Source organism: Triticum aestivum, chromosome 5A, assembly GCF_018294505.1.
Source record: "Triticum aestivum cultivar Chinese Spring chromosome 5A, IWGSC CS RefSeq v2.1, whole genome shotgun sequence".
In the NCBI taxonomy this organism is placed as follows: Eukaryota; Viridiplantae; Streptophyta; class Magnoliopsida; order Poales; family Poaceae; genus Triticum; species Triticum aestivum.
In genome coordinates, this window is record NC_057806.1 from 236,234,356 (window position 1) to 236,243,591 (window position 9,236).

Below are 9,236 nucleotides of genomic sequence, written 5' to 3' on the forward strand. Positions count from 1 at the left end.
GTTGTGAAGATTGCCTTACTTGCGACATTGCTTTCAATGCGGTTATGCCTCTAAGTCGTGCTTCGACACGTAGGAGTTATAGCCGCATCGAGGGCGTTACAAGTTGGTATCAGAGCCTTCCCCGACCTTAGGATCCCCCACTTCTTGATCATTTTTAGCAGACGTTGTTGAGTCTAGAAAAATGTTTTGAGTCATTTAGGAATTATATATCGGAGAGTTTAGGAATTCTTTTTACTCCCCAGTCCCCTCATCGCTCTGGTAAGGCATCCTGACGTAGAGTTTTGACTCTTCTCTTCTCAAATTTCACTAAAAAAATTTAGGATCACGCGGGTATCTTGGAATCGTTCCGATGGATTTGTGACGAGAACATTGTTCTTGGTGCCTCCTGTCATTTAGGGGTTGTGGCAGTGTCCCGGGGAGTTGAGCTCCGAGGTGTTGTCGTCACAATTTTATCGTTGCAGTTCTGGAATACCTGAGTTTAGTTCGCCGACATCGAAAATCTCTTTTATGCAGTTGTTGGTGAGATAACCTCGATGCCACCCAGTACTGGGGCGGGAGTTCGGGAGTATTGCCATAACTTGTATAACGGATGCTTTTCGATGGTTGAGGTAGATGGTTTCCGAAGTTTTCTCGGTTATGTGTTGAACGATGGATACAGCTGGATGTAGGATTTGCTAGATTTGGGTGAGATATTATGCTTCCCCTGTATCCCCAACACCTGATTGCATAACCGGAAAGGTTCGGGAGTTTCATAGGTGGGAATTCTTGTAGCTCTAGTTCTTCTTCCACGGATATTTGGTTTGAGATTGAGATTTCTTACCGAGTATTCGTTCTTACTCCGTTCCTTGTTGATTTATTCCTCTACCTAAAATCTAAGTGGCTTCTCAATTTATGGATATGTGACCATTTCAAGTGGAATGCATTCGTTCTTATGTTCGGATGTGAAGACTATATGTTGCAATTTCAACCCGCTTGATTCAGCTTCAATTTTATCTGTCAATGTGCTAACGGATGTCACCCTCTTTAGGATGGCTCCCGCTAAGGGCAACAATCAGAATCAGAATCAGGATCCGCCACCACCTCCTCCTCCTCCGGAGGCATGGCAAGCTGTGATGGCCGCTACCAATGCAAACACGTAGTTGATCATGCAAATTCTTCAAGAGCGCAACCAAGCGAACCAAGGCAACCAAGGCAACCAGGGCAACAATCAGAATCACTTTTCTACACTCAACCAGTTCCTTGCTAACCAGCCAAAGACCTTCAGCAATTGTGTTGAGGCAACTGATGCTGACGATTGGCTTGTGGACCTGTGCAAGCATTTCGAGTGCAGTAATGTCAGGCCTGAGGACTTCGTCAAGTTCGCTTCCTTCCAACTCAAAGACCAAGCTGCAGAATGGTTCCAGCAGTACAAAGATTCCAGAGGAGGCCGTGTGATTACCTGGGATGAATTCCGTCAAGACTTCAAAGCTCATCATATTCCTCAGAGCATGGTTGAAAGCAAGCGTGAGGAATTCCGCAACCTGAAGCAAGGCTCTTTATCTGTCTATGACTACAACAAGTTGTTTCAGAAGCTCGCCCGCTTTGCTAAGCAGGACGTCCCTGACGAGAAGAGCATGATATACCAGTTCAGGGGTGGTCTCAGAGAAGAAATCCAGCTAGCTCTTGTTCTCTTTGAGCCCTTGAGGTACGATGAGTTCTACAACATGGCATTGAAGCAAGAGGCTGCTCAACTGAAGTGTGATGCTTCCAAGAAGCGAGTCAGAGATGCTACTCCTTCTTCCTCTACTCAAGTGGCTAAGCAGCAGAAGTATTGGCTTCCTCCTCCTCTGTTCCGTCAGCCGTATCAACAAAAGAGCAAAGGTGGCAGTGGATCTTCCCACCCACCCAACCCTGGCTTTCAGAACAAGACTTCGTCTCAAGCTCCAAGATCGAGTGCTCCGTATCACCGTCCGCTTTCAGAGGTCACGTGCAACAAGTGCCAACAGAAGGGTCACTATGCCAACAAATGCTTCAATCAGAGGCGTCTCCCTCCTCCTCCTCCTGTGAGATCGGCAAGTACAGTTGTGGTCAAGCATAACCCCAAGTACGCCAAGGTCAACATGGTGAATGCAGCTTAGGCAGAGGACTCGTCAGATGTCATCATGGGTAACCTTCCTTTTAACGATATTCCTGCAAGAGTTCTTTTTGACACTGGTGCATCGCATTGTTTCATCTCGAGACCTTTTCCATCTAAGCATGATTTTGTTACTCAAGTGTTGCGAAAACCGTTGGCTATTGTCTCTCCGACCCGTCAAATGACATCTTGAGTATGCGTTCCGGATGTTACAATCACTTTGGGTGACTATAAGTTCTTGTCCTCTCCAAATGTTCTTGGTGACTCGGATATTGATCTTATTCTCGGAATGGATTGGCTTTCTAAGCACAAGGCTCAGCTTGATTGTGCAGCCAGGCAGATTCAATTGACTCATTCGTCTGAGGATGTAATTGTCTTTGCCGCTCGTGATGATACAATCCGTCTGTTTTCTCTCAATGAGAAGGGTGAACTAGATGCCATCTCGCAAATTCCAGTCATTTGCGAATATCAAGACGTCTTTCCAGAAGAGCTTCCAGGAATGCCTCCGCACCGGCCAGTTGAATTCGTCATCGATCTTGAGCCTAGCACGAAACCGGTGTGCAAACGTCCTTACAAGCTCAGACCTGAAGAGTTGAAGGAGCTGAAGAAGCAACTCGATATTCAAGAGCGAATGGGTCTCATCTGACCTAGTTCCTCTCCGTGGGGTTGTGGTGTACTCTTTGTGAAGAATAAGGATGGAATGGACCGACTTTGTGTTGACTACCGTCCATTGAACAAGAAGACTATCAAGAACAAGTACCCACTTCCCAACATCAACGAGCTGTTCGAACAACTCAAAGGTGCCCAAGTATTCTCCAAGCTTGATCTCCGTATGGGTTATCAACAGATTCGAATTCGTGAGCAAGATATTCCCAAGGCGGCTTTCAGGACAAGCTATGGTTCATATGAATACACTGTCATGTCTTTTGGCCTCGTCAACGCTCCTCCGACTTTCTCTCGCATGATGAACTTCATCTTCAACGCCTACACAAATGACTTTGTTTTGGTCTATCTCGACGACATTCTGGTCTTTTCAAAGGACAAGGAAGATCATGCCAAGCACTTGTGTTTGGTGCTCGATAAGCTCAGGGAACATCAATTCTACGCCAAGTTATCAAAGTGCGAGTTTTGGCTCGATGAGGTTCTTTATCTTGGGCATATCATCTCTGCCAAGGGCATTGCGGTGAATCCTGAGAAGGTGTCTGCAATTGTGAATTGGGAACCACCTCAGAACGTGAAGCAACTCCGTAGCTTCCTCGGTCTCGCAAGCTACTGTCGAAGGTTCATGGAGAACTTTTCAAAGATCGTGAAGCCTCTTTCAAACCTTCTCCAGAAGCATGTCATGTACGTTTGGTCTCCGGAATGTGACATCGCTTTCAACACTTTGAAAGAGAAATTGGTCACTACTCCAGTTCTGACTCATCCTGATGAATCTAAACCGTTCGAGGTCTTCTGCGATGGCTCTCCAAGGTCTTGGTGCAGTGTTGATGCAAGAGAAGAAAGTTGTGGCTTATACCTCTCGCCAGTTGAAGCCCAACGAGAAGAACTACCCCACTCATGACCTCGAGTTGGCGGCAGTTGTGCATGCTCTTTTGACTTGGAGACATCTCTTATTGGGAAGAAAAGTGGACATTTTCACTGACCACAAGAGTCTCAAGTACATCTTCACTCTGCCTAATCTCAACCTCAGGCAGACTTGATGGGTCGAAATGATTCAAGAGTATAATCCGAGTATCGAGTATACTCCAGGCAAGGCCAATGTGATTGCTGATGCATTGAGCAGGAAGGCTTATTGCAACAGTCTGATTCTCAAGCCGTATCAACCCGAGCTTTGTGAAGCTTTCCGCAAACTTAATATGCAAGTTGTTCCTCAAGGTTTCCTCGCCAACCTTCAAGTCTCTCCTACCTTGGAAGAGCAGATTCGTCAGGCTCAACTTCTTGATGCTATGGTGAAGAATGTGAAGATTGGGATTGCCAAGAGTCAACCCAAGTACAAGTGCTACCGCCTTGATGACAAGGATACTCTCTTCTTCGAGGATCTTATTGTTGTGCCCAAAGGTGACCTTCGTAAAGTGATCATGAATGAGGCTCACAATTCACTCCTCTCCATCCACCCTGGGAGTACGAAGATGTATCAGGACCTCAAGCAGGCTTATTGGTTGACTCGAATGAAGCGCGAGATTCCTCAGTTCGTGAATGAGTGTGATGTCTGCAGAAGAGTGAAGGCACAACACCAAAGGCCAGCTGGTCTCCTCCAACCTCTTGCCATTCCATAATGGAAGTTTGACCACATTGAGATGGACTTCGTGACTGGGTTTCCAAAGTCCAACCATGGCAATGATGCTATATTCGTTGTCATCGACAAACTCACTAAAGTGGCTCACTTTCTGCCTATCAAAGAGTCTATCACTGTAGCTCAATTAGCGGAGCTCTATACCTCTCGGATTGTCTCTCTGCACGGTATTCCACAGGTGATCTCTTCAGACCATGGCAACATCTTTACCTCCAAGTTTTGGGATTCTTTTCAGAAGGCCATGGGCACCAACATCCACTTCAGCACAACTTTCCATCCTCAAACAAGTGGTCAAGTCGAGCGTGTCAATCAGATTCTTGAAGATATGCTCAGGGCTTGTGTGATCTCCTTCGGCATGAAGTGGGAAGATTGTCTTCCATATGCTGAATTCTCCTACAACAACAGTTTTCAAGCAAGTTCGGGCAAGGCCCCATTCGAAATTCTGTATGGCAGGAAGTTCCGTACCCCTCTCAACTGGTCTGAAACCGGTGAACGTCAACTTCCGGGAAATGACTTAATCACAGAGGCAGAGGAAATGTGTAAAGTCATTCGAGATAACCTAAAAGCAGCGCAATCGCGCCGGAAGATCTACTATGATAGTAAGCACCGTGATTTGGCCTTTGAGATCGGAGCTCATGTTTACCTCCGCGTCTCTCCAATGAAAGGTACTCGTCGCTTCGGTATCAAAGTGAAGCTTGCCCCTAGATACGTGGGTCCTTTCAAGATCGTCAGCAAGAGAGACGATCTCGCCTATCGACTCGAGCTTCCTTCAAACTTTGCAAATGTGCACGACGTGTTCCATGTCTCTCAGCTCCACAAGTGCTTCAAGACTCCTGAACGCACCATCAACTTCGAAGACATTGATCTCCAAGAAGATCTCTCTTATCGTGAGCACCCCATTGCTATTCTTGAAGAGACTGAACGCAAGACTCGCAATAAGTCAATCAAATTCCTCAAAGTCAAGTGGTCACACCATTCCGACCGTGAAGCCACCTGGGAATGCGAGGATCACCTCCGTTCCGAATACCCGGCGTTCTTCTAGTCCTAGATCTCGGGACGAGATCCTTTCGTAGTGGTGCAGTGTTGTAACACCACGGACGTAATTTACCTAATATATAACCCAACTCTTGCCGTTTTCGATGCTAAGTTATTTTTTTTCTCGGTTTCGTGTTTTTGTCTCCATGTGTTGTTGTCATTGTCATGCATCTCATATCATGTCATCATGTGCATTGCATTTGCATACGTGTTCATCTCATGCATCCGAGCATTTCTCCCGTTGTCCGTTTTGCATTCCGGTGCTCCTATCTCCTCTGGTGGTCATTTCTACCTTCTTTTCATGTGTGGGGGTTAAACATTTCCGGATTGGAACGAGACTTGCCAAGCGGCCTTGGTTTACTACCGGTAGACCGCCTGTCATGTTTCATACCATTTGGACTTCGTTTGATGCTCCAACGGTTAACCGAGGGACCGAGAAGGCCTCATGTGTGTTGCAGCCCAACACCCCTCCAATTTGGCCCAAAACCCACCAAAACCCTCTCCATCTTCTAGAGTGTTCGATCATGATCGCGTGGGCGAAAACCGTACCTCATTTGGACACTCCTAGCTTCCTCTATGCCTATAAATAGCCCCTCCTCCAAAATCCCGGATTCCCCTCGTCTCAAACCCTAAAAAATCTACCGCGCCGCACCGGACACGTCCGTGCCGGCCGGACAAGTCGCCGCCGCCGCCCGCGACGAACCAGGGCACGCCATGTGGCAGCTCCTGCCACCGCCGCCGCCGAGGGCCGCCGGCCCGAAGCCGGCCCTCTCCTTCGCCGATCCACCGCGGCTCCTCAACACCGGCGCACCGCCCCGCGCCTCGCCTCCTCGTCGTCCGGCGGCCCCGCCGTCCTCCGCCGCCAACCGCCGCCTCCTCCACGCCCCAAACCGCCCCGGCTGGCCCCTTCCCACTCCGCCCATCTCCTTCCTCCGGCGAGCGCCAAGTCCGGCGAGCTATCTCCAGCCGCTACAGGGATTCCGGCGAACCTCGGGTCGCGGGCACCCCGGATCTGGATCTGAGATTTAAATCTCGGGGTTGACTTTTTTGTCCCTAACCCTAAATATTTTGCCATCTTCATCATGTCGTATCTTTGCATCCGTAGATCTGTTTTGGGCGTGTAGCATATCAAAATGTTCGTCTTAGAGAGTACATCATTTAATCTCATTGCATCATTTTCATTTGAGCTCATCTTGGTGCCCGAAATGCTGTTGGAAGAGTGCTATTTGAGTTAGTTGTCAGATCTGCTGCTCCAAATAGCTATTTGTCATTTTTGGCATGATTATTGTGTGCATGATATGCCCCTGAGCTCTACATGTGTTTTGTTATATGCTTTGCCATCTTTCCAGAGATGTTATCCATGTATTTTTTGTGATGTGTGTGGTGACTAGCACAAGCTTGCAAAGTGGTACATTCGTTAATGCTGATTTCAGGGACTTAGCAATTCCACTAAGTCCTTGACCTGTTTTTATTATGATGCCATATGTTCATGTTGTTTCCTAGTGATCTGTGCCTCTTTTGAGGATGATCAGTAAGGATGATTTGTTAATGTTGTAGTGCTCTATCCATCCATGTCTTTGTTTGCAATTATGGAGCACCCTAGCTTGAGTCAATAGAGCTCTACTTTTGCTATTTCGTGAATCTGGGAAGATTGTCTACTTGTTAGCAATTTTGCCGCGGATGTTGTAGTTGATCCGTGCATGCTATGTTGTTGTTCTTGCCATGTCTAGCTTATATAATGTGTATTCTTAATGGGTGTATGCTTATTTTGTCATGTCTTGCTCTGTAGTGAGTGCATCAAGCTCGTAGACATGCCTACTTGATATCTGATTTGCATGCTCCAGTTTTTCACAGTCTGAGATCCGATTATGTTTTTCCCATGTTCACATGCTTGCAATTGTATTTTCTGATCCCTTTTGGCTCAAGGTCACTAAGGGACTTTTGTTAAGCTCTTTGAGTATCTCCATGCCATGCTTTGCTTTGCCATGTTAAGTTCCTGTAACATATAGTTTTCTTGCTCCAAAGTGTGCTACCTGATCTGAAATTCCAGACAAGTGTTAATTTCACGAAGTCTGAAACCTGTTTACCAATTGCACTTTTGCCATTCTTGTTTGAACCTATTAATGCATGAATTGGATGTAGCTCAGTGTTCATATTTTGTTAAGCATCATGAATGGATCCCTGTCATGTATTTTGTTGCCATGTTTGAGTGCTGTAGCATGTTTGTCTTGTTGCATTTAGATGGCTACTTGATGTTTATCGCAGACCAGTGCCATATTTGAATTGCTTGCCTTTTCCAAACCGTGCATCCGATTCCGGTGTTCTTTATATCGATTTCTACCGAAATCACCCCACCTTTCCAATGACACTCTTGGATTTCCAAGTTGAGGCTAGGTTCCTTCATTCTTTGTCAAATCTTGTATATGCATCACATATCGCATCACGCATAGCATACCATGTTTGCATCATGTTGTTTGAGATTTTCACGTGGTTGATTGTGTCCTTTTCCTTGTTTGTCTTGTTTGGGTAGAGCCGGGAGACGAGTTCACTAACGAGGAGCCCTTTGAGTTTGATTTCGAGGATCCAGTCAACTCTGACAACTTTGCAGGCAAGATGATCATACCCTCGAAATCACTTCTATCTTTGCTTTGCTACATGCTCGCTCTTTTGCTATGCCTATGCTACGATGCCTACCACTTTCTTATCATGCCTCCCAAATAGTCTATCAGTTCGGCAAATGGAGATAGTCCGGCTGTCCGGAGATCCCCTAATCTGGGACTCCCTCATGTGCCCTTTTGAAATTGTGTATGGTTTCCTACCTCGTGCACCTATTGATTTGTTGCCTCTTCCATCTTCGGAGAAGATTAATTTTGATGCTAAAGAACGTGCTGAATTGATTTTAAAAATGCATGAGTTAACTAAGGAAAACATTGAGCGTATGAATGCTAAATATAAACTTGCTGGAGATAAGGGTAGAAAACATGTTGTGTTTGCACCTGGAGATCTTGTTTGGTTACATTTGCGTAAGGATAGATTTCCTAATTTGCGCAAATCAAAGCTAATGCCATGTGCTGATGGTCCTTTTAAGGTGTTAGAGAAAATAAATGTTAATGCATATAAACTTGAGCTGCCTGCAGATTTTGGGGTTAGTCCCACTTTTAACATTGCAGATTTGAAGCCTTATTTGGGTCAGGAACATGAGCTTTCGTCGAGAACGACTTCATTTCAATAAGGGGAGGATGATGAGGACATCAATACCAATATTACACCCACATCCCCTACTGCTATACATACTGGACCAATTACTAGAGCTCGCACGCGCCAATTGAATTATCAGGTACTTCCGTTTCTTGGTAATGATTCTAATGTTCATGAGAATATGATGCTGCCTAAATTGGATACATTTGTTTTGCTTACAAATGAAGGGCCTAGCTTGGACAAGAAAGATGAACCTTGGAGCAAGTTCAAGCATGGAGATGATGGCATGCGCAAGGGGATCAAGAACGGAGTTACAAGTGGTGATTTCAGGACTTTGAAGCCACCAAAAGGAGTGCATGAAGCCTTGGACAAAATATACAAGATGTCACTTCATAAATTTCGTCCAGAGCTATTCTAGGTGCTGACTCACCTTATTATTGGGCCAAGCCCATGTATTTTCAAAATACTTAAGTATAGGTTGTTTTTAGAGTCCTTATAAGTGGGGAAACAAGAGTTAGGGTTGGTTTCGGACCCCTCCTCCAAGGGCCACGACATTCTTATGTCTACTACAAAACCTTCTTCTTGTAGACGTTGTTG